This window comes from Gossypium hirsutum, chromosome D04 (assembly GCF_007990345.1).
Source record: "Gossypium hirsutum isolate 1008001.06 chromosome D04, Gossypium_hirsutum_v2.1, whole genome shotgun sequence".
NCBI lineage: Eukaryota > Viridiplantae > Streptophyta > Magnoliopsida > Malvales > Malvaceae > Gossypium > Gossypium hirsutum.
Window position 1 is genome coordinate 7,664,886 of NC_053440.1, and position 9,247 is coordinate 7,674,132.

Consider the following 9,247-nt stretch of genomic DNA (forward strand, 5'->3'; position numbering starts at 1 on the left):
ATTATATATATACACACACCTTTTAGTACTTCAACTCACCTTTAATATTTAGTTCACACACAAACGCAATAATTAGACGCACAATTCACACACACTTATCATGTCAACTACATGGTTTACAGCTACGACCTACCTATTTTATTCTTATAACTACATGCACATTTTAAATTCATGCCTTTGGCTCATTAAATTCGCACAACATGCATACCCTACACTCAATAAAATTGCAATGGTTTGCACTAGGTGAAATCAAGATTCACATACTAATTAAGCAAGGGATTTGCATATGTTAATTTAGCTTTTGTACCAGAGTTTAAATGTAGTATATCAAACCACTCACCTTGTTAGTACAAAACTCCGGTAAGGAAAAAACTCGAACACACGATCGGAACTCGAAAAGAAAAAGAAGAAATAGGGCAGGCTCCAAGGCGTGTATCAAGCCACTATCTTTAAGGTTATATTCGCCCCCACTTATCTTCAGTGTGCAAACGAGTTCCAAGCAAATTAACCTCGAGGATACAATGAAGCCAATGACTATTTGCGTTTTGCACTGACGAGAATAGTCCACTATGCACTGAGTAATGTATAACAAAAACTCAATTTCTACAAAGGATTTCTGCAGCAATACTTTATAGAATAATCTAATAATATTAGAAAATGAAGGAAGAGAAGAAATAATATTAGAATTTGTTGATATGATTTCTAAATGAAATCCCATTCCTATTTATAGGAATTTTCATGTCTCTTCATAGAGACATCTTTCAGTAGGTGTCTTTATGAATAAATAAATAATAATAATTATTCATTTAATTTTGTAACTATTCAAATAATATTTTTTGAATAGTTATAATTCTTTTTTAAAAAATTAAATGATATAACTTTTGACCAATGACCAAAAGTTTTATCTTTTGATTAATTACACCCATTCATTTATAGTTATTCGGATACTATAAATATTTGAAAATATTCCAACAATCTCCCTCCATTTTCAAAATATTTAGATTTTGATATTCTTGGAAATCAATTTGCATAAATAAAGGTGTCTTACGATTGAACCTTCACTTCGTGAAAACATGTTAAAGTTAATCGAAATTGTATGGTAGACTAAGCTTTGAACCAACTATTCCATTTGATTAACTGAACACATCTCACACAATGATTTCAACATCAGTCAATGCATAGTATCTAGGGACACTATTATAGCCATGTGTCTATGTCCTCTTTTCATGAGTGCTGTCAGAGCCAAGCCCTTAAGCTCCTAGAAGCGGCCACACTTCCACTCACATAGGTAGATCCCATCAAAAGTGTTCCCGTAATTATAACACTCTAACATATTTATGTTATGAGTCCATTAAGAGTACATTACTCATCCTTCCCTTATCATTACGGGTACCTAGCACTTTAATCTTAGGATGGATTTATTTATAGTGCTAACAGTCACATACTAATGATGTACTTTGTCTCATTGAACTCAAGACTTGACGTTATACCAAGCGTTGAGTCGAGTTTCCATCATGGGTGACTCTAATTAATAGGCTTGAGTCCCATCCCTTTTGAGGTCCTTTTTACTGCATCTCTAGCAAGACTTTTTGTCAAAGGATCTGCCAAATTTTCACTTGACCTCACATAATTAATAGTGATCACTCCATCAGAGATTAATTGTCGGACATAACTATGTCTTAATCCAATGTGTCTAGACTTTCCATTATATACTTGGCTATATGCCTTTGCTAGAGTAGCCTCACTATCACAACGGATAGAAATAGGTGAAATTGGCTTAAGCCATAAAGGTACATCATAAAGCAAATTTCTTAACCATTCTGCTTCTTTAAATGCAGCGGCTAATGCAATAAATTCTACTGCCATGGTGGAATCAGTAATACATGTTTGTTTCTTGGAACCCCAAGAAATGACTCCTCCACTAAGAATGAAGATCCACCCACTAGTAGATGCATGATCTTCCAAACTTGTAATCCAACTAGCATCCGAATACCCTTCTAAAACTGAAGGATATCCATTATAACACAATCCATAGTTAATAGTTTTCTTTAAGTACCTAAGTACTCTATTTAAAGCTTGCCAATGCAAACTACTTGGATTACTTGTGTATCTACTCAATTTTCCAATAGCATATGCAATATCTGGTCTTGTACAAGTCATTATGTACATAAGACAACCAATTAGACTTGCATATTTCAATTGATCAATTTTCCTACCAGTATTAGATACTAATTTTAATTGAGGATCCATGGGTGTAGATGCTGGTATACAGTTGAAAAGATCAAACTTTTTAAGCACATTTTCAATGTAATGTGATTGTGATAAAGCTATAGTGCTTTCATCTCGGGTTATTTTAATCCCAAGAATAACATCTGCTACACCCATATCCTTCATAGCAAAGTTGTTTGACAAGAATTTCTTTGTGTTTTCTATTTGTTCCAAATCCGTGCCAAAAATGAGCATGTCATCTACATATAAGCAAATTATAACACCCTTTCCATTATCAAATTTACTATATATGCACTTATCGGATTCATTTATTTTATAGCCATTAGCTAAAACAACCTTGTCAAACCTTTGGTGCCATTGTTTTGGTGCTTGTTTAAGCCCATATAAAGATTTAACAAGCTTACATACCTTATGCTCTTGTCCTGGAACAACAAATCCTTCCGGTTGCTCCATGTACACTTCCTCTTCCAATTCACCATTTAAAAATGCAGTTTTAACATCCATTTGGTGAACAACCAAATTATATATAGAGGTAAGTGATATTAATAGTCTAATTGTAGCAATTCTTGCTACTGGAGCATAGGTATCAAAGTAATCAATACCTTGTCTTTGTGTAAAACCTTTTGCTACCAACCTTGCTTTAAATTTATCAATGGTTCCATCGACCTTCATTTTCTTTTTGAAGATCCATTTACAACCTATTGGTTTGGAACCTGGTGGAAGATCAACTAAGATCCAAGTTTGATTTCCCATTATTGAATCCATTTCATCATTTATTGCTTCTTTCCAAAAAGCACAGTCTTGAGATTTCACTGCTTCTTCAAATGTAATAGGATCAGATTCGGTATTATAACAATAAGGTATCTTATTGCATATTCTTTCACATTTTCCTTCTACAAGAAACATAATGAAATCTGGTCCAAAATCTTTGACCTTTTTAATCCTCTTACTTCTTCTTAATTCTTGACAAGATTCATCATTATTATCAATTTGTTTCAATGGAATCTCATTCTCATTTGAAGAATGAATCAATTGCTGTGGTTGTAATTGTCTTGATATAGAATTAAATCTATTTTCATCAAAAATAGCATCTCTTGATTCAATAACCGTATTAATTGAAATTGAATCATTTGGTTCAATTACTATGAATCTATATGCCTTGCTATTATGTGCATAACCTATAAATATGCATTCAATTCCTCTTTCACCTAACTTTTTACGTTTAGGTGTTGGAACTTTTACAATAGCTCTACAACCCCAAACCTTTAAATAATTAAGGTTTGGTTTCCTTTTCTTCCATTGTTCATAGGGGGTTATTTTAGTTTCCTTATTAGGAACTCTATTCAATATATGACAAGCTGTTAGAACAGCTTCTCCCCAAAAACCCTGTCCAAGACCTGAATATGATAACATTGAATTTACCATTTCAATCAACACTCTATTTTTCCTTTCAGCTACACCATTTTGTTGTGGTGTGTAAGGGGCTGAAACTTGATGGACAATTCCAGTGAGTTCAAAATAACTTGGATTATAGTATTCTCCACCTCTATCCGATCTTAAGCACTTGATAAATGATTCACACTGAAGTTCAACTTCAGATTTATAAACTTTAAATTTATCAAGCGCTTCATCTTTTGAATGTAATAAATATACATAACAATATCTAGAACAATCATCAATAAAAGTAACAAAATATTTCTTTCCACCTAATGTAGGAGTATTATGCAAGTCACATAAATCACTATGTATCATATCAAGCAATTTTGTTTTCCTTTTAACCTTAGGGAAAGGATTTCTTGTAATTTTAGTCAACATACAGGTATTGCATTTTTCAATATTATTATTAAAAACAGGAATTAAATCTAATTTATACATGTCATTCAATTTTCTATAATTAAAATGACCTAATCTATAATGCCACAAACAAAATGATTCAACCATATAAGCAGAAATAGTATTTTTATTCTTATTAATAATATTAAGTTTGAACATGCTTTCATACATATACCCTTTTCCCACAAAAATTCCTCCCTTAGACAAAATAAACTTATCTGCCTCAAAAACAAGTTTGAAACCAAACTTATTCAACAGACTTCCAGACACTAAATTTTTCCTAACTTCTGGTACATAATATACATCATTTAAGGTTAAAACCTTTCCAGAAGTGAATTGTAGTTCAACAGACCCTTTGCCTTTAATTGTTGCGGTGGAAGAATTTCCCATGTACAAGACATTGTCATTTTCACATTGTGTGAACTTTGTGAACATGCTTTTGTCTTTGCACACATGTTTGGTTGCTCCGGTATCAATCCACCATGTATTATCATCTTGTGCCATATTAATTTCAGATATCATTGCAACGAACTTTTCGTTATTATCAGCCTTAGAAGATGATTTCTTCTTTAAAAATCAACATTCATTCTTGAAATGTCCCGGCTTTCCACAATGATAGCATGAGCCCTTTTGTTTCTTTTTGAACTTAGGTGCTCTATCAGTCTGATTGAACTTTCTCTTGAATGGTTTAGTAGTCTGTACTTCCTCCGTAACATGTACTTTGGCATTTTCAGAATTTAGGTTCTGATCTTGTTTTCGATACTCTTCTTCAATACGAAGATGATTTGCCAAAGCCTCAAGAGATATTTCCTCTTTCTTATGTTTTAGACTTCTTTTAAAGTCTTTCCAAGATGGAGGAAGTTTGTCTATTATGGAGGATACCACAATCATTTCATCCATTTTCATATCATATTGCTTAAATTGATTCAGCATCTTTTCAATATCACGAAATTATTCAATAACAGAACGACCATCAACCATTTGATAATTATTGAAACGACTGACAAGAAATTTCTTACTTGTAACATCTTCGGTCATGTATCTTGCCTCCAATTTGTCCCATAATTCTTTAGCGGTGACGTCGTTTTGGTAGGTGTCGAACAAACCATCAGATAAACCATTCAATATGTGACCCATGCACATGTAATCAGCATTGTCCCATTTTTGTCTTTCTCGGGTTGCAGCAACAGATTCATTTTCATTCTCTTCAGGTCTTGGAGTATCCAAAACATAAGCAATCTTCAAAGTTGATAACAAAAAGTGCATCTTTTTCTGCCATCGTCGAAAATTGCCACCATCAAAACGATCAAGTTTAACAAAGTTGGAAGCCAACTCCCTTAGTGTTCCACTTTCATGTGTTGTGGTAGTCATCATGAAATATAACCTTAAAATTGTTAGTACAAAACTCCGGTAAGGAAAAAACTCGAACACACGATCGGAACTCGAAAAGAAAAAGAAGAAATAGGACATGCTCCAAGGCGTGTATCAAGCCACTATCTTTAAGGTTATATTCGCCCCCACTTATCTTCAGTGTGCAAACGAGTTCCAAGCAAATTAACCTCGAGGATACAATGAAGCCAATGACTATTTGCATTTTGCACTGACGAGAATAGTCCACTATGCACTGAGTAATGTATAACAAAAACTCAATTTCTACAAAGGATTTCTGCAGCAATACTTTATAGAATAATCTAATAATATTAGAAAATGAAGGAAGAGAAGAAATAATATTAGAATTTGTTGATATGATTTCCAAATGAAATCCTATTCCTATTTATAGGAATTTTCATGTCTCTTCATAGAGACATCTTTCAATAGGTGTCTTTATGAATAAATAAATAATAATAATTATTCATTTAATTTTGTAACTATTCAAATAATATTTTTTGAATAGTTATAATTCTTTTTTAAAAAATCAAATGATATAACTTTTGACCAATGACCAAAAGTTTTATCTTTTGATTAATTACACCCATTCATTTATAGTTATTGGGATACTACAAATATTTGAAAATATTCCAACACACCTGAGCAACCATTGCTTCATCTACCGTGCTCAAGTAAGCTTCTATTTGCCTTTGTCCATGGTTGTAGAGGCTTTCAAATGAATTGGAACTTTTCATACACGCCAAACACATTACAAAGACATTATTAACAACAACAAACACTATTAAATCATTCCAAAACTCTAGATCAAAGCCTATTAACTTCTATACCAAAAATTTAACTAGTTTTATCGAAAAAGGTGTTAAACCACTCAATTCTCACTTCTAAGCTTAGATTTCAACTTCATACATCCTAAATATAATCTAATTACATATCTAAACCATCAATTTTACCCAATTTCATTGATTTAATTTTTCCGGAAAAATCAAGCTTGGCATCTGAAAGCTTATATCAAAACTATTGGTGAGAAAGCTTGGCATCTGATTGCCGCCAAACATGCGAACGTTTAGACAGAAAATATTGCAGCAAAAGATGTAAAAATGAAACAACAGTGTTCGCAAGTATATGAGATAAATTGTAATAAAGTAAATGTTACAACGGAACATAGGGAAGTATTCCGAGGATCATACCCAAGGGAGGACGAATTAAATCCTAAATCTATATCTACAATAATAAGTCTAAATAGTAATAGTTAAAATCTATATTACGACAATCAGTAATAGAGATAAAGATCACAACCTAATTAAACTAAATGAAAGGACGGAAAATAAACAAACAACCAAATCAAATTAATCGACAGAAGATTAACTCATTTCAGTGGTTGTAGTTAACATCAGAATTTAGGTTTAAATGGAATTAAATATTAATTAACTAGTATTACCTCCAGCCTCTACTAATTAACTAATCGACAGGTACTCACTTATCTCCCGACCTCACTTTCCCCACCAAGATAAATCACAATTTACTCAATAACTACTCTCACATCCTCTCGTTAATCTTCCTAGAGACTTAGCCTCTCATGGATCTAGATGCCATAACTCTTAAATTTAATTTAAACATGTAAAAACACACAAATAAACTAAATAAGAGAAATGTAAGAAGTTGCTCACTGGATTGAATCAGATGTGATTGGAATGGCGTAATCTTGTAATTGTTAAGTGATCTTAATGTTTGCGAACGAACAATAAAATAAAATACTGAATACTTTAATTACCTTAATTAATTTATTTTAATTATCATTAATCATATTAGTGGAGAACAACTTCATCATCCACTATCTTATTTAAGAAAATAATTTATTTGTCATTTTGGACCTTTGACTAATTGCAATTTAAATCCCTAAGCCTTTAACCAATTAAAAATTTATAGTGATTAGACTTTTATAATTTAGTCTTTATACCTAAATTAACTATTTAATTGACAAAATTGATAGACCAAACATCAATATACTTTTATATTAATCCTGTAAATATTCGTATTTAATATTTACGGACTTGGTTTACTAAAATGGGATTCAGGAACTACCTCTTCCACTACAACTGAAAATTCAGTTGTTATGAAGAGTTATCTAGGCTATGCTTCAATCTTTGTCACCCTATTTAACTATCAGAGTTGTGATAGTTTGAAAATAACACATTGATTCTATACTTTTATCCGGATAAATTATTGTGCAACATTCTCTAACAAATTTAAACACGAATTCCTTATGGACAATATTGTTGAAAGCTTGACCAAAACTACTCCAGCTAGAATCTAGACTGTCTTTTCTACTTTCATGGTGCAAATTATAAAAGATGAAAGTGAAACACGTTTTCTACTTGACTCTTTTGAATGTCGCATTTATTTTGGTGGACAAGAGGCTTATCAAAAAATATTGAATCTATGACTTATGAAGAGAAATCCAAGCATGAAAAAAACGTGAAGAAATAGGACAACAATCATGAACATTGTAGAACTTATTTACTCAATTACCTTTTGATAATTTAACAAAGAAAATTTGGAAGGCATTGTAGCAAATATATGACTTTAAAAAGTTGGTCAAAAAAAGTAAGTGGAAAACAAGTTCATAAAAAAACAAATCATTGATCTCCATATGCATGCACAATCTCTAGATTTTAAATGGATGAATAAATGAAAACTTTTTCCATTTTCGAAAAGTTACCTCACTCTTATCCTATGTTAGGATTGAAGTATTGCAAGGAAAAAAAAAAGGTTAAGAAAGTTAAGTATCTCCTATTTTTAGCAAAGTGTTTAATTTTTATTTATTTTAAATTTGAGGGAAAATAAGGGAAAGGAAAGTAAAAATATTTTTAAGATGTAAGGTATCTTTTTACCATCCCATTTTTTACACAATATTGTAAAAAATTTAAAATTATAAAAATAATTATATTCAAATTTTCCCCTTTTTTAGCTTATTAAATTTATTTTATTGTCGATTGAGTCTTAACTCACCGCACCCGATTGCCCATTCAAACTCACCCTGAATTATATTACAAGCAGATAATATGTTGGTATCTAAAACCTTTTCTGCAAAGGAAAAAAAAATCCTATGTTGTTAGCCTTATACTTTTACACGATTTGAAAAATTATATTTGTACTTCTTATTTTTTTCAATTTAAAAATTTTAGTCCAATTATTATCGTCGTTTGTAGTTTCTATTAAAATTTGTCAACTAGATATGTTATTTTTTATCAACCAATAGTCATGTCATATTAAGATAGTTTAATGAACATGTCAAGTTGACAAATTTCAATATAAAATATTAACAATGTTAATAATTGAATTGAGATTTTTAATTAAGAAAAGTAGGAAGACTTATTATTATTTTTTTATCTTTTTAAATATAAAATTTTATCAAAGTATAAGGACTAACAACATATTTTAATTTTTAAATTATCAATAAGATTTTAAGAAAATAGGTAAAAATAACTAATTAAATATTTTTGCCAACAACTAAAGGGAGTAGTAATTAAGCATCTAGTTGGCATCCTAAAGACTAAGGCTCTGACCTTATTACTATCACCCGCTCTCCCATTAAGTGCTTTTAAAACTTATATAAATATACAATACTTTGGTTATGTGGTGGGATTGAGTTTTAGGAATTTTTTAAAATAATTTTATTGTAAATTTGGATAATATATGTTTTTTTATATAATGCCTAGAATTATTTATAGTCTCTTCAACTTTTAAATAGGAGGATAACGCATTTTAGCACACTCGAATTCACGTCCTACTACAT